Source organism: Dendrobates tinctorius, unplaced genomic scaffold, assembly GCF_039654945.1.
Source record: "Dendrobates tinctorius isolate UK_male_01 unplaced genomic scaffold, ASM3965494v1 ptg000022l, whole genome shotgun sequence".
NCBI classification, from domain to species: Eukaryota; Metazoa; Chordata; class Amphibia; order Anura; family Dendrobatidae; genus Dendrobates; species Dendrobates tinctorius.
Window position 1 is genome coordinate 2,859,505 of NW_027361690.1, and position 22,249 is coordinate 2,881,753.

General features: G+C 40.3%; 1 protein-coding gene across 1 annotated transcript in view; it reads right to left on the reverse strand.

Annotated features, from left to right (window-relative positions):
- UNC13C (unc-13 homolog C) overlaps nucleotides 1-22,249 on the reverse strand; it is a 1,077,413-nt gene that overhangs the window by 242,970 nt on the left and 812,194 nt on the right. The gene's annotated exons all lie outside the window — the stretch shown is intronic.

Below are 22,249 nucleotides of genomic sequence, written 5' to 3' on the forward strand. Positions count from 1 at the left end.
CAGCTGATCCCCTGATGTTTGTCCGGCAATGTCTCCTGCTCTGTCCACATTCCCACTACTAGAAGAAGCAATAAAACCAAGAAGCAGAAGAACAAAAAGCAGAAGAACAAAAAGTAGCAGAACAAAAAGCAGCAGAACATTAAGCATAAGACGAAAAATCAGAGCAAAAGATATTATCTAAATTATAAGCAGAAGACGACTAAGCAGTGTATGGGGGTGAGTCCGTTCCTCCTCGTGGTGCCCCTGGAAAATGCCTGCTGCTGCAGGCCAAACTGAACGCGGACAAATCCTGTTGTAAATCTTTTGTGACAGGCAGAATGGAAGGCGTAATCTTCAAACTTTTATAGATAACAACTACAGAAATGCCTGTCACAAATAAGAATATGATGAAGAAGAATAGGAAGAAGATGAAGAAGTAGAATATGAATAATAATAATAGTTGAATAAGAAGAATATGAAGAATGTAAAAAAAAAAGAATAATAGGATGAAGGTGAAGAAGAAGAAGATGAATAAGGTGAAGAAGAAGTTGATGAAAAAGATGCTGCTGCTGCTGCTGACGATCATGAAGGAAAAAGTGTGGGAGAAGTAAAAAAGAAGGTGAAGAGCATGGAAGTAGTGAAACATACATATCTGACAAAATATAAAAAAGTTAACATAGTCAATATCTTTGTAACTCTGAACGTCTTTAAAAAAAAATGTATTCCTGCTATTCCATTTGATTGGGCTAAATCTCTATGCCTTTAATGTCTCCTCCACCTCCCACAATACATTCTACATTATTATTAGTTGTTTTTCTTCATGTAGAATTAACCTACAAGTAAAGAAAGGGTTTATTTTAATTCCGATATTTCTGTCCCATTGACTTGCATTGGTTTCCGGTATCGGAATCGGCGATATTCGATACTTTTTGGGTATCAGTCCGATCCGATCTTTCACGATATCGGATGGTATTGCTCAACACTAGTTCTAGGATGTATTAAGAGAAGTATATATTTTAGATCATGTGAAGTAATTATCCCCCTCTACTCCTCCCTGGTCACGCAGCATCTGGAATACTGTGTCCAGTTCTGGGCACCACATTTTGAAAAAGACATTGAAAAACTGGAGCAAGTTAAGAGAAGAGCTACCAGGATGGTGAGCGGACTGAAAAGTATGTCTTAGGAGGAAAGGTTAAAGGACTAGGGAATGTTTAGCTTGCAAAAAATAAGGCTAAGAGGAGCTCTCTACAAATATCTGAATGGATAATACAGTGTAGAATGATCATCCTTATTCTCATTTGCACATGGAAACACAAGATACAATGGAATGAAACTGAAAGTGAGAATATACAGATTAGATATTAGAAAAAACTTTTTGACAGTGAGGGTGAACAATGAGTGGAACAGGCTCCAACAAGAGATGGGAAGTTTTGCTTCAATGGAAGTCTTCAAACAGATGCTGGACAGACATCTGTCTGAAATGGTTTAGTGAATCCTGTGCTGTATTGAGCAGGGGGTTGGACACGATGACCCTTGAGGACTCTTCTAACTTACATTCTATGAACCTTTTAGGAAACCTTCTATTATTAGCTTGACTGTATAACTGTATGTTCATCCTTTGGATAACCCAGTTTTAGCCACTGTGGGTCTTGACCTACAGTGCTGTGTAAATTAATTGGGACAAAGCAATTTTTTTAAGTAGCATCGTAAGTTAGTTACCAGTCAGTGATTCAAACCAGTTTTAAGTTGGATGGGAATGCAGCCTCCGTGACCAGAGGTACACTTGATGGCGCCACTGCTTGTCAATGTGGCTGCTCACAGCAGCTCATTCACCAGAGGTTCTCAGCCTGGATGATCACATCTTAGCATCTTCCAGGTTGAAAACTGTTTATCCCCAAGATATGGATTACGGCATGGGACAGACGATGAATAGGTGAGGGATATCATTTTTCTTATTTTAGTTCTATTGCAGGAGACAAGGGATTCAGTGGAATTAGGCATTAGGTGAGTATATCTGTGTTTGTTATTTTTACATAAAAATGAAAAACTGTGTTTTGCTTTATCTAATATATAAAGCTCAAGTGTGTGTATGTATGTATGTATGTATGTATGTATGTATGTATGTGTGTGTATGTCCGGGATTGGAATCCGCACCGTCGCAGCTACAGCCACAAAATTTGGCAAAGTCACACGTGTGAACCCACAGAGAGTCCTAGGCTATGTTGTGAGGTGAAATTTTAACCCCGCGCGTTCCAATTCACCAAACAATTTTGCCTCTATCCACATAATGGGGAAAAAGTGTGTGTATCAAGCCCCGCCCCTTATTATGATGTCATAATGGTTGCCATGGTGATGCTGATGTCATCATAGGTTGCAATCCCTGCTTCTCATTATGATGTCATAATGGTTGACTATGGGATGGAGGATGTGTGATGGGTATATGGGCACTGGACTATGGAATGGAGGATATGTATGACGGGTATATGGGCACGGGACTATGGGATGGAGGATGTGTGATGGGTATATGGACACTGGACTATGGGATGGAGGATTTGTATGCTGGGTATATGGGCACAGGACTATGGGATGGTGGATATGTATGATGGGTATATGGGCATGGGACTATGGGATGGAGGATATGTATGATGGGTATATGGACATGGGACTATGAGATGAAGGATGTGTGATGGGTATATGGGCACTCGACTATGGGATGGCGAATATGATGGGTATATGGGCATGGGACTATGGGATGGAGGATGTGTGATGGGTATATGGGCATGGGACTATGGGATGGATGATGTGTGATGGGTATATTTGGCACTCGACTATGGGATGGAGGATATGTATGATGGGTATATGAGCACGGCCTATGGGATCGTGGATATGTATGATGGTTATATGGGCACGGGACTATAGGATGGGGGATAATTATAATTTGCTATAACTAACCACAGTTAGTTACTATCCCCGGGCAGCACCGGGCTCTTCAGCTAGTTTCTAATAAAGGACTTCATTCTGGCTGTGTCTATTTACCATATAACTGTAGGTCTTATAGACACCTCTCCATTAGTAATCCATGGGCTTGATGTCACCTGACAATACAAAGGTGATATCAACCCTACAAATTTGAACCCCAATTGCCACCATTACAGGGCACATGGGAAGAGCCAGGCAAAGCACATATGAATTGGTGCATCTAATAGATGCGCCTTGTCTGCGCACCTGCGGGCTGCTATTTTTCTGCGGAAGGGGGCAATATCCATGGCCCCTTACCAACCTGAAAATAGCAACCCTCAGCTGTCTGCTTTATCAAGCCTGGTTATCAAAAATGGGGGGAACCCATGCCGCTCTTCAAAATTATTTATTTAAATTATTAAAAAATATGGCATGGTGACCCCTCTATTCTTGATAAACTGACTCGCTGAAGCTGACAACTGATGGTTGCAGCCCCCAGCTGTGAGTTTTGCCTGGCTGGTTATCAAAAATATGGGGGGAACCCATGCTGTTTTTTTAAATAATTTATTTGCAGCGCAAGAGACAGCTGATGAATACTCCCATCAGCAGCTCCTGCTCTCACTGTTATTAGCGGCAGTAGTCGTTGGCTGATGGGAGCTGTAGTCCCGTCAGCTAACACCAGTGACTGGAGGTGAACTTTATGACTCTGATCACAGATGCATGTTTATGATCTCTTTTGACAGTGTGAGAACTGCGGTTATATGACCGGCGAGGATGGTTTCACCGCCGATCAGAAGCGGTGTTTGCCGCGCTGCCATGCACATGACAGCTTGACAAACACCCAGTGTTCAAGCAGCCAATCACAGTAATGCCATACCAACGATGGTGCCAGCATTACGGTGATTGGTAAGCAAGCCCAGCATGTTCATTGGCTGCAATTAAAGCACAAAACATGCTGAGTGGGTCATTCGAATATACTGAAGCGAACAGCAAATTACTCGCCGAGTAACGAATAGCCCGAATACCGTACTATTCATGCAAGTAATGAATAAGGCCAAATGTATTCGCTCATCACTAGTAACCATACAATATGATATGCAGTATGTAAAGTAGGAGGGCAGTGATCTGACTTAAGCCCATAAAGATGAATATCTAAGCAGAGCACCACATAAAGCTCTCCCCAAAGCACTGCCCACAGACCGCCCTGAAGTACGAGAATCTCATTAACTGAAAACTATAAATAAAGATTAAACAACAACTACAAGATGGGTAATACCAACCAAGGTATCATTTTAATCAGTATAACAGCACCAACCTGACAGTGTCTGTAGTTTGTTACCACAATAAATGTCCAATATGCTCAGGGCACTTCATTCAATAATCAGTCCACTCTAATCCCACGTACAACTATAATAAGGGAAAAATGAAGAGATCCCAAGAATAATAAAAACAATATCTTTATTGACAATTATTAAGAGTATAATACTAAAATCATACTAAAAAAAGCACAATGCTGTCCAAGGGACACTGAGCAGAAAAAGATACCAAAAATTGGTATATATCACACAAAATGTATCTGAAGTTCACATAAAATACAATATGTGCCATAAAAGTATATCACACATGTGTACATATACAGTGCAATTACATGATACAATAATTTATCCACACATAAAGTGAAAATCACTATCGCTCTCAGCATATAAGTGATTATGGCAACATCGCCTAATATAAAAAAATGTATGTTAGGATAATATAGAAATGACATAAATTTGACCACCACAAAGATCGAGCTGAATCATGGCGTAAATGTGTGAAATGTATCACACATGTAAATATAAGGTGCAATACAATAGTGCAATAATATATCCACACTCAAGGTGAAATCACCAGCGCTCCCAGTATATAAGTGATTATGGCAAAGCCACCCAAAAGAGTGTATGTCAGGATAATATAAGGATTTACGCCATGATTCAGCTCGATCTTTAGGGTGGTGCTTACTTTGTAGTGGTCATATTTATGTCATTTCTATATTATCCTAACATACATTTTTTTATATTAGGCGATGTTGCCATAATCACTTATATGCTGAGAGCGATAGTGATTTTCACTTTATGTGTGGATAAATTATTGTATCATCTAATTGCACCGTATATGTACAAATGTGTGATATACTTTTGTGGCACATATTGTATTTTATGTGAACTTCAGATACATTTTGTGTGATGTATACCAATTTTTGGTATCTTTTCCTGTCAGTGTCCCTTGGACAGCATTGTGCTTTTTTAGTATGATTTTAGAATTATACTCTTAATAATTGTCAATAAAGATATTGTTTTTATTATTCTTGGGATCTCTTCATTTTTCCCTTATTATAGTTGTACGTGGGATTAGAGTGGTCTGAGTGTCTGTAGTTTACTGAGCACAATTCTGTTCACAGGTTCACTTTAATTGACTAAAAACATGTTTAACAATCTGAGGTCTCCTAGGAGTCTATTGAACCTGTTTTGAGCTCTTTAATGTAAGCAAAGCCTTATTAATTTTCAAGCGATCTCAACCTATCTGTCTAAGGAAAAATGAATAGTGACTATTTGTAACCAACAGCAGTAACAGGATCTACAGATCTAGTTTTGGACTATTACAAAAAGGAAATAAGCAAAATAAATAAAACGCACACTTAATGAATGAGAAAACTTTGATTAAAGTTGTGGATTATGGAGATTTTTTTCTTTAGGCTTTTAAAAAATGTATGGCTTGCCCACTTTCTGTGACACAAAAGCCCTGGTATCAGGATTTAAGTTTAATAGCAAAATTAAGCACTGAGGGGTTTAATATTCCCTTCCTGCTTGCAGGGTGTGAAGAATAAAAAAAGATGGTTACTAAAGTGCTGTTACTGCAATATGTTTCACATTAATCAAATCAGCCACACTGAGTAAGTATACAGGTAAAGTACTTATTCATATCACTTGAATATTTGGATAATTATTCACAGACTCAGACAACCACTGAGTGATTCAGCACTTCATTAATACACCACAATGAGATTAGGCCTTTTCCATACCTATGTGCTAAGGGCTGTGCACACTGACCACCAATACTTGCATTGGAAAAGCCAAAACTTGTGCTGCTGGGCTGGCTTTCATTTTTACGCTGGCTGTGATAGTTCACTGCTGGGTTAGTCCAAGTGATGTGATAGCTACAGAGCACTATGAGGATGGCTGTGTGGGCATGCCTGATGTTATTAACCTGCTCTTGGATTCTTCAGTAGTATGAAATGGTACTGGGATTTTTTTATTTTTTGCAATCCTTGAGAATCAAATCGCAGGCCGTTCAAATTCACCTGGACATGCAAATTTCAGGAAATTCAACTCAAAGTCGATCCTCTAGGGAAATATCTACAATGCAAAGTAAATATCTTACAATGCAAATATCTTACAATGCAAAGTACTACATCTGGGCAATAAAAATGAAAAAAGCATATATAGAATGGGAGGAATAGGGCTAAGTGACAGCACATGTGAAAAAGACTTGGGTATACTAATAGATCACAGACTGAATATGAGTCAACAGTGTGATGCAGCAGCAAAAAAGGCAAATGCAGTTCTAGGATGTATTAACAGAAGCATACAGTCTAGATCACGTGAAGTCATTATTTCCCTCTACTCCTCTTTGGTCAGACCTCATCTGGAATATTGTGTCCAGTTTTGGGCACCACATTTTAAAAAAAACATCAACAAACTGGAGCAAGTTCAGAAAAGAGCGACCAGAATGGTGACCGGTCTGCAAACCCTGTCTTATGAGGAAAGGTTGCAGGATTTGGGAATGTTTAGTTTGCAAAAGAGAAGACTGAGAGGAGACTTAATTGCTGTCTACAAATATCTAAAGGGCTGTCACATTGTAGAAGGATCAACTTTATTCTCATTTGCACAAGGAAAGACTAGAAGCAATGGGATGAAACTGAATGGGAGGAGACACAGATTAGATATTAGAAAAAACTTTTTGACAGTTAGAGTGATCAATGAGTGGAACAGGCTGCCACGAGAAGTGGTGAGTTCTCCTTCAATGGAAGTCTTCAAACAGAGGCTGGACAGACATCTGACTGGGATGATTTAGCGAATCCTGCTTTGAGCAGGGGGTTGGACCAGATGGCCCAGGAGGTCCCTTCCAACTCTACGATTCTATGATTCTATGATTCTATGATTCTATATCCACTTATCTGTAGCAGTATTTATTATTTCTCAGTTATAGCAGTATAAGTCTTTTCTCTTACTTTTGTAAAAGATACTCTTTTGCGTCCATATATTTAATATGAAGCACCCTCAGATTCTATTTTTCTACTTAAAGATAGTCATGAATATCTTAGCAGAAACTCTAAATAAAAGACAGTATATCTGGCATTGCATTTCCTGTATTTCTATAATACAGAAAAAAGTGTCAGAAATTGTGTCCTATTTCTATTAAAAAAATGTAGACGTTAATAACACTTGGGAAATAACCAAGCTGAAGAATAGTATGAACTCAACCTCTCCTTTGTAGCTACAAATACCATTTGAGTTAGAAAAACTGTCTTCAATACTGTGGAATGATAATACCAAGTTATATTGATTTATTATCCCTCATTTATATATAGTAGTGCTATTCTACAACCCAGAAGACATAAACTACACTTAAGGTACATACAAAACCTTCATTTTTCTGCTCATTTGGAGATACCGGAACAATGTATAGTTCTAACTCTTCAAACTTTCAATTCAATACTAAAATGCTACTTACATAATTTAGCTGCATCGCCCACAAACAGCTATTAACTAAATGTAGCTAGGATAAATAGTCAGTAAGTGATGCCAAAATCTGTCAGGCTAGAGCAAGCCGTTACTACCCATTTTGTGTTAAACAACCATCTGCTTATCTTCCCAGTACAGTGAAATACTAACATGTGTTATATCACAGTTACCCTAAGAACTATAATTACAAGAGTTTTTTGGCAGGGTAGCAAGGAACATTCCACATGGCTTTGAATTAAAACAGATGATAAAAATATCCATTTTGCATCTCTATCAGAAAGATTTTTGACACTTGCTGTACACAAGATGAATGGAAAAAATACAGTTATGGGCTAAACATGTAAAATGAAACCCTATGTTGTAAATACATGGAGGGTGGCAATTACTTTGTATCAGTCTTAACTAAGTAAACGTTATACATCAATGTCATTTGCTGTTGGCTCCTTTTAGGTTGGAATCACACCTTCATATTAGTCCCGTTTCATGTTTGATAGCACTTCTTACACATTCTATGCAATCCAGAGAATTTTCTGTGGTATTGACAAGGACTCAGAAAATGTGACTTTCATAAAGTAGTTGACTTTTTTTTATTAAAAGGGTTTTATGACAACAAACTTGGTGGCTTCACCCAATGATCAGTAAGTGCACACAATGTCTTTTTCAGGTGAATTCACTCTTGAGTTAGTGTACTTTGCTTTGCCCTACTGGGGGTAGAGCTAAGTGCTGCAATGCGCATTCACCGGCTTTCCTTCTGGGTCATTGGAGCTCTATGGCCTTTCCTGGCGCATACGCATTACAGTACTTGGCTCTGATTTACTGAGGGCAGAACGCAAAGTACACCTATAGTGGAGAGCTAATTGATGGACACTGTGTGGATGACATTGGATGTATCATCCACATGAAGCAAGAAAGGAGGAAGCAAATGCGACTAGAGAGGAGGCGCCTGATCAAGACCAGAGACGCCCATCAGAATGGACTCTGCCATATAGGGTCATTATTAACTAAATTTTTGAGGCTATGCAGAGGGCTTGGAGACTCATACAAATCTACCTAAAATACTGTAAAACAGGAGGTAAAGGTGGTGACAGTACTTTGGGAAAACCTGTTGTCTTAATTTACTAGTAAACTTACTGTCATTTCTCATTTTAGAATAATAAATAGTTAATAGAAGTATATATTCAGTTGTGTATCTTGAAGTGTACACTAATGTAAAAAAGTGGTAGAGAAGTCAATCCTGTACAAATGAGTGTAACATTCATTTCTATTGCAAAAAACCCATGTAGCGTTACCTTGAAATTACGGTGAAAATATGATTACGTCTACTATTGTCATTTTGTGTGTCAGAAGATCCATTTTTCCTTTCAGGGGAACAGTGTTACTATAACCTTTACACCCTTGCAACAGTATCAATGAATAACGCTGTAATACAGTTTTGTTATGACATTGTAATGGATTTCTATCTATATTTAATGCTGGATACAGGAAGCATGACCCTGAAGTTTGAAGCAGGTTACTAGAAATACAAACACAAACTGCAGTGACTCCACAAATGTATCAGGAATGACAATGAGTCAATGCAATGTAATCTATGCTTCATCAAATGCCAATTCCAGTCCAGAAACAAGCTGATATATTTATTCACTTTCCAGTTCTGATCTACGTGATGCCATACTTTGCTATGATCGTAGTTCACGGTGTCACATCCGACATATAAAGCAATGCCTTGTGAAATACAATCTCCTGAGACTGATGTATGTTCAAATGTAATGATAAAAAAAAACTGTTTATCAGACGTAATAAAGAACAAATGTGTTTAATTATAGTTGGTACATTTATTTTTTTCCATACTGTGCTAGGTGTAAATTATTGAGCCTAACCTTGAAAAAAGCATGGTAATTTGTCTTCAGAAAGGTCAGGCGGGTTATGCATTCTTTAAGGTAGCTATGGTCTACATGTGATCTCCATGCATAAAATTGCCGGTCTTCAGGGTACGGGCTAAGATATTGAATTCTCAAACTGATCTGCAATCAATGGCTCTTCTGCTAAATCTGCAATTACTAAGGCTTCGCGACAGAAAGTTCAGTGCAATTCACCAACAGGGAATTATCCGAGTGATAAAACTCATTACAGCAATTAACTTGATATAATTTCACCTTTACTTTAAGGCAGAATTGGAGACCACATTACCTACCGTACACTTGTTAGTCTAATGAAAACATGGAAGCGGATAGGACTAATTCCACTAATGGCTCATATTAATTTCAGCAATTTTACTTAGGTTTATTCATTTTAGTAGGCAAAGGAATAGGATAAATACTGTTCACTTGCATTGCTTTTCTGCAACAGATATAAAAAAGAAAACTTTCTGAACAGTCTGGAGTAAAAATGTTGACATTTTGTGTGTATACAGCTCCTTTACTCTGGTCCAGCAGGCATGCATGACTCTGGCTGACCCTTCCTCTACTGTCTATATACAGCATTTACCAAGATGAGGGCAAAGACATAGTGATATTAGACTGTAGGGTCACAGGGTTTCTAAAGTTTTCAAAGAAAGAGCCATGATTTATATTTAATCAGTGCTGACAAATGCCATACAAAGTTCTAAAGATTGTTCTGCCAATAGTATAGCAAATAATAAACCAACATACAAAACAATAAATAACACTATCCTTGTATCTCAGTTGTTTCCTCTTCAGAGTGTGACCCACTGTTTCTCTTAAGAAAGAATCTAAACAAAAGCCCTGAAAAATCAATGCATGAATACACCTACTTCTAAGTGCCCGATATGGCGATAATCTAGGTATCAGTTATTTACCAAGGTTTCGTGTACATGGCAGATAATCAGTTAAATGATGACCGATGCTAGTGCAACACTTGACTAGCAAACAAAGTCAGACAAGTGTTTATATAAGATGGGAATCATGAATAAAATGGTTGAATAGCGACTGTTACATCGAAACAATGAACATTGAGCACTGTTCACACAGAGAGATAATTTGAAGAGTAGGTGTGCCCAATGCTCAAGTCCCATAAGCGATAATGTTCATCGCAAATACATAAATTCATACAGTAATGTACAAGCATTTCCACTGATACTGTGTAAAAAAGGCAATTGAACTAGTAATAAAATATTTGCTAATCAGTTTCCCGATTTTATATAACCAGTAGCAGTTAGAATAATAATGATGAACAATATGACACAATCATGTGCTCGTTCCAATGTTCCAACTGCTACTGAACAATTGCCCTACAACACAGTCAACTAATTAATGAAAGCCGCACCTATTTAGCACCTGAATTTCCACTTCTCTTTTTTGCGGATCTAATTGTTGAACGAATGAACTATCTCTTTTTGCATTACTCTATTTTTGAAGGGTCAAGAATTGTTTTGCTCGCACAATGTATGAGCATTTTTGGACAGTCGTAAAACACATTAACATTACAAAATCACCATGATTGATGGGTTGATAACTTTAAATTGTGAAGGATTGCATCCAGTGCAAATGTGCCTTAAAGGGGTTTTCACTTGAACAATCTGGAGGACACTAAGGAGTGAGCTGAAACTTTTTTTCATATTCGCATGAACAATAGTTCACTTTAATCAATAGATCTAAGAATAACAATAACTTCCACACTTGGATGTGTTTAAATAAAATGTTCCTGTGCTGAGATAATCTTATAAATGTACCGCTGGTGTGTAATGTGTAATGGCTGTGTCTGACCACGCAGGAACATGGTCTGATCATACCACAGCTCCTGGGCAGGAGAGGCAGAAAAAGAGAGAATACAGACTGGTCAGCATGGAATTTTAAATGATTCTTTTAAGTGAAACATTATTTAATCCCTTAACGGCCACCGATATGTCTATTAACGGTCGCAGTTAAGGGTACTTATTCCTCACTGACGCTTTTTAACGGAATTGAGAAATAAGTGTATAGCGCCCTCCAGAGTAGGAATTTCTCCAGGGTCTCAGCTACTGGGGGTAGCTGAGACCCCAAAGAATATGATTCGGGTCGGTTTTTACCAACCCCAGTGTTGAGATCATTGATGAAGGATTATATCCGAAACGCACGTCCGGGCGCGATTCTGCCCATGCCGGTGTGACCAATTAGGTATTTATATACCCTGTATCCAGCATTCTTATAGTTAGTCTATATAGGCTATTTAGCCATCAGCACCTTACTTACTAATTGCACTTTATGATAGGTTCCGTTTGGCACTGTTGCTATGACATATGAACTTTCTTTCATTCTTATGAATGTATTTGTGATGCTCACTGTTTGCATTTGCGCTTTATTTCCTTTTTTATTTTAGTGTTATTCTGTTACTGTGTATTGGTATTTATCATGATTTTTTGATTTTTGATTTTACCTTTGCTGGATCATGGATTCTGTACATTTTTATGATTTTTTTCTACTTCCAGTTGACACATACAATATACATTCTATTGGTGCTGTTTTAAATTCTATTTGATAATTGATATATTTATGTACTCGCGTATAAGCCGAGATTTTCAGCCCATTTTTTTGGGCTGAAAGTCCCCCTCTTGGCTTATACATCGCATATAAGCCAGGGGGTCAGTGGGGGAGGAGGAGCGGGGGTGTCAGGTCATACTTACCCCTCCTGGCATGGTTTCTGCAGCTCCGCTTCTCCCGGTCCCAGGCTTCTTCCTTCAGCGGTCACGTGGTACCACTCATTAAAGTCATGAATATGCGCATATTCATGACTTTAATGAGCGGTACCACATGACCGCTGAAGGATGAAGCCTGAGACCGGGAGAAGCGGAGCTGCAGAGACCGTGCCAGGAGGGGGTAAGTATATGCAATATTCACCTGGCCCCGGTCCACTGCTGCGCGCTGCTCTGTCCTCCGCATCTTCTGGCTGTGATGTTCAGGTCAGAGGGTGCGCCCTCTGTTGCCTGAACGTCACTGACAGAGGACCCGGAAGACAGAGGGGCAGCAGTGGACCGGGGACAGATGAATATCTGAGGAGCCAGGGAACTGAGCCAGCAGCGACACCGGCACCTGTCCACCATAGCGCGCCGGTGTCCCTTCATGCCTAGGGCCCCGGCACCTGGCCCACAGCGACAAGATGTAAGTATTGAAGACAAAAAAGGGATCGTTCCAGCTGCTTAAAAACTTGCTTTATTGAAGAAAATTTAAAATAACAGCATGTCGGCTTTCTCCTCTCCAGCAAAAGGATGCGCTGGGGGGCACTAGAAACAGCTACACATTTCAATCCACTATGGATCTTTTTCACAGATCAGAGGTAAGTATGCCTTTTTTTATGTGCAGCAGCAGTGGCATATGGGGCCTATTTATCTATAAAGCGTCTTAAGGGGCAGTGTTATGAATGGGTCACCAAGGAGGATGGCAGGAAAAGGCTAAGCCACCAGAAAACCAGAGAGGTTGGTAACTAAGTGGATTGCAGACCACTGATCCTATCCACTCAACTAGCAGTAGCTGTGGAGCATACCTACGATGCCCTAGACGCCTCAGCACAGCCGGAGAGCTAACTAAGCCTAAAGCAAGAAAGGTGAAATCTGAACTGCCCCAGAGCAGACCCCAAAGTAATAGATAGCTCCCAAACATATATTGTTGGTGAGACAAGATGAAACACAAACGCAGGCAGAAAAATAGACTGAGCAAATGATGGGGCCCAAACTTACTAGGCAGGATAGGAAAAAAAGACAATGTCTGCAATCACGCAAAAAACCCTGAAAAATCCAACACATCTGATGTACACAAAACACTGAAGTCACACGACTTTGCCCCCACTATATCAGCACTCCGGTATTAACTGGAAGCAAAGCAAAAGAGACCAATATAACAGGAGACTGAGCAAACTGACACAAGCAGTAACATATGGAGTGGTGGTCCAGCACAGCCCCCAGCAGGAGCAAGCTGAACCCGCACAACAAGCAGAGATAGACAAAACCAGATCAGATGCAAAGGATAAGCAAATGAATCACTTAGTTGAACAATACAGGAACAGGGCAGGAGACATCAGACCTCTGAATGCACAGGAAAGCAATCACCAGCAGGGATTGCAAGAAGTCTGCAGACTTAAATACTCCAATCCGTAACCCCAGATCTCCAATCGTCATCATCATCATCATCAGGTGGCAAATCTCTGTCAATCTGGCCAGCCCCACTACCTCCAGTAACCATCGGAGGGTGCAGAGGGAGATTTAGCTCAGTAGTCTGAGCCAGGGAATTCACAACAGTAACCCACCCTTGAGGAGAGGTCACCGAACCCTCGTCCATGCCACCAGGCCAATCACGATGGGCCGGGGAAAGGCACAAATCAATTTCTTGGCATGGATGTCAGCAGCAGAAACCCAATAATTATTCTCTTGGTGGCCATAACCCTTCCACTTGACCAAGTATTGAAGTCTCTGTCTAGCCAGACGAGAATCCAATATCTTCTCTACCTCATATTCCAAATTACCCTTAACCAGTACAGGGTCAGGGGGCGCCGCCATGGGAACCACTGGCTCCACAAACCTTTTCAACAAAGATTTCTTAAAAACGTTATGAATGTTAAACGTAACTGGAAGAGCCAAATGGAAAGAAATGGGGTTAAGGATTTCCAAAATCTTATAAGGTCCAATAAACCTTGGCTTGAATTTTAGAGATGCAACCTTCATGGGAATATTTTTTGAGGACAAACAAACCATATCACCGACTTTAAACTGGGGACCAATGGTCCTATGCCGGTTGGAAAACCGTTGGGCCTTTTCCTGAGAGTGGGACAACTTATCCACTACTTGGTCAAAAATCTGCTGCATTCTCTCTACAACAGAATCCACACCTGTGCAGGCAGAAGCTTCCACCTGCCCCGAAAAAATCAAGGATGAAACCCAAAGTTACAAAAGAAAGGAGGCATCAAAGTGGCAGAACTAGCCCTATTGTTTAGTGCGAATTCGGCCAATGGCAAAAATGAGTCCCCATCATCCTGATCAGCAGACATGAAACATCTCAAATAGGACTCCAAAGTCGGGTTTGTTCTCTCAGTCTGCCCATTGGTCTGAGGATGAAATGCAGAGGAGAAATACAACTGAATTCCCAGTTTGGAACAAAAAGCTCTCCAAAATCTGGAAACAAACTGGACTCCTCTGTCCGACACAATGTTTTCAGGAATCCTGTGCAGACGAACCACCTGTTGTAAAAACACGAGCACCAACTCAGAAGAAGATGGCAACTTTGGGAGTGGTACAAGATGGACCATCTTAGAAAATCTATCACAGATCACCCAAATAACAGTCATTCTCTGAGAGACAGGGAGATCACTGATAAAATCCATTGAGATATGGGTCCATGGCCTCCTGGGCACTGGCAGGGGCATCAACAAACCACTAGCACGAGAACAGGGCTTAGACCGAGAACAAGTCCCACGGGACTGCACAAAATTCCTGACATCACGAGATAAGGCAGGCCACCAAAAAAACCGACTTACCAAATTTCTGGTACCAAAGATACCTGGATGACCAGCCAACGCGGAGCAATGAATTTCAGACATTACTCTTTTCCCCCACTGGTCAGGCACATACAATTTTCCCATAGGGCATCGTTCAGGTTTATCCTCCTGAAATTCTTCCAGGGCATGTCTCAAATCAGGAGAGATGGCGGAAAGAACTACACCCTCATTTAGAATGGTAGTAGGCTTGGTCACATCAAGAAAATCCGCAAAGAAACTCCTGGAAAGGGCGTCTGCCTTAACATTCTTAGTGCCCAGAAGAAAGGAGACCACAAAATTAAAACACGTGAAAAACAAAGCCCACCTAGCCTGTCTAGGATTCAAGCGCTTGGCTGATTCAAGATAAATGAAATTCTTGTGGTCGGTGAGGACCACAACTTGATGTCTAGCTCCCTTCAACCAATGTCTCCACTCTTCAAATGCCTATTTCATGGCCAACAATTCCCAATTCCCCATGTCAGTGTTACGTTCAGGTGGGGAAAATTTTCGAGAAAAGAAGGCACAGGGATTCATCTTAGAAGTCACCGGATCTCTTTGGGACAAAACGGCTCCTGCACCAATTTCAGAAGAATCTATCTCCACCTGAAATGGGAGTGAGACATCAGGTTGCCGTAGAACCGGAGCAGAAGTGAATCTCCACTTAAGCTCCTGAAATGCCAAGACTGCCTCTGTAGACCAATTCACCACATCAGCGCCCTTTTTGGTCAAATCAGTCAATGGTTTGACAATACCAGAAAAATTACCTATAAATTTATGGTAGAAATTAGCAAAACCCAAAAACTTGGGTTCAGCCTTCAAAGAAGTGGGCTGAACCCAATCATAAGTGGCCTGTACCTTGGCTGGGTCCATTTCAATAGCAGACGGGGACAAAATGAATCCCAAAAACGAAATCCTCTGTACACCAAAGAGACACTTCGATCCCCTAACATACAGAGTATTTTCCCTTAAAATCCGGAACACAGTCCGGACATGTTCCACATGAGAACCCCAATCACTGGAAAAGATCAAAATATCATCCAGATAAATGATCAAAAACTTATCCACAAAGTCCCGTAAAATATTGTTCATAAAAGACTGGAAGACAGAAGGGGCATTAGTGAGCCCAAAAGGCATCACCAGGTACTCAAAATGTCCCTCTTGGGTATTAAACGCCGTCTTCCATTCATCCCCGTGCTTGATGCGAATACGATTATACACCCCCTGAGGTCAAGTTTGGTAAACCAGTAAGCACTTTTAACTTTGGAAAAAAAATCAGGAATCAGTGGTAACGGGTACTGATATTTAACCGTGATTTTGTTAAGGGAACAATAGTCAATACATGGCCTTAATGAGCCATCTTTCTTGGCCACAAAAAAAACAGCACCTAAAGGTGAAGAGGATGGTCTGATATGACCCTTCTCCAACGACTCCTTGATATAAGATTGCATAGCATCATGTTCAGGTACCAATAAATTGAAAAGCCCTCCCTTGGGAAATTTACACCCGGACATTAACTCAATTGCACAGTCATAACTCCTATGAGGAGGCAAAGATGCAGACTTACTCTCACTAAATACATCAAAAAAAGCAGCCAAATAGTCAGGAATATCATGAGACTGGGGAGTGGTGGAGAAAACAGGAGTGTCACTAAAAACACATTGACAACCCCAACTCACCACAGACACAGATTTCCAATGCAAAACAGGATTATACGTTTGCAACCAAGGAAAACCCAGAACAATAGTATCATGCAAATTGTGAAACACCAAAAATTTACAATTCTCTAGGTGGACCGGGCCACCCGCATTATCACCTGGGTCCAAAACTGGGGTTTATTTTCCACTAAAGGAGTAGCATCAATACACCTCAAAGGGATAGGAGTCTGCAGGGGTATCATGGGAAAATCACAACGTTTGGCAAAGTCAAAATCCATCAGATTCAAAGCTGCTCCTGAATCAACAAAAGCCTTAGTGGAAAATGTAGACAAGTAGCAGATCAAGGTAATCGCCAAAAGGAACTTAGGCTGTACACTGCCCACCGCAAATGCGTGAGCAAAACGCTTTTCTCATTTAGGGCACACAGCAATAGTATGAGAGGCATCCCCACAGAAAAAAAACAACTTATTACACCTTCTAAACTCCTGACGTTGCGCCCCAGACAAAACCCTATCGCATTGCATGGGTTCAGAAATTAGTTCGAAAGGCGGCAATGCCTCTCGTGTAGTTTTACGCTCACGTAAACGCCAATGAATTTGAATGGCCAATGACAGAGTTGTCAAGACCAGAGGGGACAGGAAATCCCACCATAACATCTTTTAAGGTTTCTGCTAGACCCTTCCGAAAGAGAGCTGCTAGGACATCATCATTCCATATAGTAAGGTCCGCCCACTTTTGGAATTTTTCAAATATTACTGCAGAATCCTGACCCTGGCTCAATGCCAATAAGGTTTTATCAGCTTGATCAATAGCATTAGCCTCATCATACAACAACCCCAGGGCTTGAAAAAACGCATCCACATTAGCCAGAAATTAGCTAGAATAGGATCTACGGGTGTCAAAGAAAAAGCCTAATCCTGAGGAACGCCTCACAGCAGGGAGATGACAATTTTAACCTGCTGCACAGAGCTCCCCGATGAGTTAGGTTTCAAAGCAAAAAATAGTTTACAATTATTCTTAAAATTCAAAAATTTAGACCGATCCCCAGAAAACACATCAGGAGTAGGGATTTTTGGTTCGACAGCAGATGATTGAGCGAGATAGGCAGAAATTCCCCGCACTTCAGCAGCGAGCTGCTCAACACGATCGAACAATTGCTTAGTCTCCATTTAGACAAAAAAAATCCTCCTACGGCCCCAGAGAAAAAAAGAGGAAAAAATATACAAAAAACACTTTTTTTTTTTTTTTTTTACAATTCTCTCCTTCTTTAGAGTACCCTAGATTCTACAGTATGGCTGTTGATTCTGTTATGAATGGGTCACTGAGGAGGATGGCAGGAACAGGCTAAGCCACCAGAAAACCAGAGAGGTTGGTAACTAAGTGGACTGCAGACCCCTGATCCTATCCACCTATCCACAGAACTAGCAGTAGCCGTGGAGCGTACCTACGATGCCTTAGACGCCTCGGCACAGCCGGAGAGCTAACTAATCCTAAAGCAATAAAGGTGAAATCTAAACTGCCCAGAGCAGACTCCAAAGGAATAGATAGCCCACAAACATATTGATGGGGCCCAAACTGACTAGATGCAAAGGATTAGCAAATGAATCACTTAGCTGAACAATACAGGAACAGGGCAGGAGACATCAGACCTCTGAATGCACAGGAAAGCAACAGCCAGCAGGGATTTCAGGAAGTCTGCAGAATTAAATACTCCAATCCATAACCCCAGATCTCCACTCATCATCATCATCAGCTGGCAAATCTCTGTCAATCTGGCCAGCCCCACTACCTCCAGTAACCACCGGAGGGAGCAGGAGGAGCTTCGGCTCAGACGTCTGAGCCAGGGAATTCACAACAGTGCAGCATATGGGGGCATAATCGATGGAGCATCTTATGGGGGCATAATCTATGGAGCATCTTATGGGGACATTATTAACCTTTGTGCAGAATTATATGGGGTGTATTTAGTATGGAGCATCTTATGGGGCCATCATGAACTATATGATGCATTATATGGGGCTCCTGATACAATATGGATATTCAAAAACATTTAACCTACTGATGTCTCAATTAATTTTACTTTTATAGGCATCTAATTTATTTTTGAAATTTACTAGTAGCTGCTGCATTTTCCACCCTAGGCTTATATGCAAGTCAATAAGTTTTATACGGTATTTGTTTTAATCATGTGGCACCTCTTATGAATTCATGTGTCCTAGAGATTGTATATCAGCTAAAATTCTTTTTGGTCACCCATCTTTTGGGCAGTTATACTCTTGGTTGCTCGTTACATCATTGTCATGTCCTTTCACCTTCCTCTTTTTTGTCCTAATAAATAATATTTATTACCTTTGACTTTTTTCTTTATTATTATTTTGTAAGACCTTGTAGTTTGTTTTTTTCCTCTTTTTTGTAATATCAATACTAATAAAACTTAAGTACAGTATATACTTGTGTATAAGTAGGTTCACAGGGTGGGCAAAGCCCAATTTGTTTATGTCTCATTACTTTTCAGGCTACACACAATCACATTATGATATCAGAGTGAAATAAGGATGATTGTTTGCAATAATTATTGTGATAAGAGGTGTCTGAAGGTTTTTGCTGTAAGGACTCTATGATACACAATCTGTGCTAAAATACTAAACAGTCACTGATTCATTAAGAGCCACTGCACATAATGACGCATGGTATATGGGGTTAATGATATATAGCCGAGTGTGTTAAAGGCTGGTACTTGGTTATTTGTGCTATGGTTTGAAGCAGAAAGCTCTTCCTAGCTCAACCATTGTGGACTGCTACTATGAGTGGCAACTCAAATAAATGTAGCACATATGCATAATCATCTTGATACACATATCAAATGGTGATTTGTTAATCGAGTACAGTCTTTATATGATTTTTGCATCTGTTTGTCCTACAGACAAGCAGACATGCATATTCATGACTTTAATGAGTGGTACCACGTGACCACTGAAGGAAGGAGCCTGAGACCAGGAGAAGCGGTGCTGCAGAGACCACGCCAGGAGGGGGTAAGTATATGCAATATTCACCTGTCACCGGTCCATTGCTGCGCGCTACTCTGTCCTCCGTGTCCTCTGGCTGTGATGCTCAGGTCAGAGGGCGTGATGACATAGTTAGTGCACGCTGCACCCTCTGCCTGAACATCACTGACAGAAGACCCGGAAGAGACAGAGTGGGTGCAGTGATGGAGCGGGGGACAGGTGAATATCTCAGGTGCTGGGGCCCTGGGCCAGCGGTGACACCGGCACCTGTCCCTGCCTGCTCAGGGCCCCGGCACCTGGCCCCCAGCGATGGAGAGGTATGTCATTTTTGTTTTATTTGCAGCGGCAGCATTTGGGGGCATAATTTATGGGGCAGCATATGGGGACATAATCTATGGAGCATCTTATGTAGCATCTTATGGGGGCATAATCTATGGAGAATTTTATGGGGCAGCATATGGGGGCATAATCTATGGAGCAGCATATGGGGCATCTTATGGGGCATAATCTATGGAGCATTTTATGAAGCATCTTATGGGGAAGCATATGGGGCATAATCTATGGAGCATCTTATGGGGCATAATCTATGGAGCATTTTATGGGGCAGCATATGGGGCATAATCTATGGAACATCTTATGGGGCCATAACGTTTATGTAGCAGCATATGAGGCACATTCTATGGAGCATCTTATGGGGCCATTATTAACCTTTGTTCAGCATTATATGGGGTGTATTTTGTATAGAGCACCTTATGGGGCCATCATGAACTGTATGAAGCATTTTATGGGGCTCCTGATTCATATGGATATTCAAAAACATTTAACCTACTGATGTCTCAATTAATTTTACTTTTATCGGTATCTATTTTTATTTTTGAAATTTACCAGTAGCTGCTGCATTTTCCACCCTAGGCTTATACGCGAGTCAATAAGTTTTCCCATTTTTTGCAGCAAAATTAGGGGGGTCGGCTTATACACGAGTATATACGGTAGTTTTGTTATTATGTTTTGCAACTATCACAGCAAAAATGCTTTTCTTTATAAAATATAGTTTTTTTATTGCCATATTCTGAGAGCTGTAACTTTTTTATTTTTTGGCAAGGAGAACTATATGAGGGATTACTTTTTGGAGTGACGAGTTGTAGAATTACGCAGAATTAGTAAAAAATAGCAATTAAATTATTTTTAATTCGTTTATTTGAGTGATAAGACAGATGTATTATTCGGGTCAGTACGATTACATAGATACTAAATTTATATTTTTTATGGTTTACTAATTTAATACACTAAAAATAATATTTAACAAAAATGTATTTACGTCTGCATTGTCATTTTCCGAGAGCTGTAACTTATAATTTTTTTTGTCAAATGAACCATATTAGGGCTTGCTTTTCGTGGGACGGTTTGGCGTTTTGACTTCTACCAAATTATTTTTACATACCACGTTTTTATCACTCTTTATTCATCTTTTGTGTGTCAGTATGGCGCACACCACTTATTGAATTTGGTGCATCCTTTCAGTAGCATGCACCTCTGTGCATCGCTCCACAAATGTTACTCTGGTTTGAGACTGGAAAAACATTTCTGATATAAGATATATTGCTCTTTTGATTCATTTTAACAAGTGGCACAGCCATACCATGTGCCAACTCCTCCCAAGTTCTGCCCATTAGGCCAAAAGTCATACCACTCTTAAGAACCTCAGTGTTCTGCAAAAATGTTCTAAGTGTTTCACACCAGTTTTCTGGCATCAACACTTTGATGAATGGGGGCCATGTTACACAGAAAGTTAAGGCATAAAGCAAGGATATGCAATCACCTTCTAATTGGTGGGAGGTTACTCTCTGTGATGGGACAAATCTCTTTGAAACAGATCTGTCATATATGCTCCTTATTTAAGGGCAGAACATTATAGATATTTGTAAATCACAGGGTATTTGTGGCTTTTTAGTGTTAAATACATTTTTTTAAGATTAAAAATCTGTTTAATTTCTGTGGGGTATCATAAAGACAACCTGTCCACAGTCCAGATACCCCCAACTACATAGTCTCACTATGTATTGTACAAACTCACACCATGTCTACAACTGGCAGCCTGGGAGAACTTGAAAGTGGGAGAAACCTTTTGGAAGACAAAACGAAGACGAGAGCACAATGGTCCTTTTCAGACCAAAATGATTGACAATGGTATCTCTCAAAAAATAGAAATGAAATAGTTGCAAAAACAAATGACAGAGAGAAAAAAACAGTTCATATTCACAATAGGTTAAAGTTGGGAGGCACCTTGGTGCGTCAGAAATTTGTAAGGCACAGAGTCTCTCTCTCTCTCTCAATTTTAGAATTGGTTTTTAGAATGTTTGAATAAAAAGAAATTTTATTAGAACTGGATGTACATGCTGGAAACACCCCT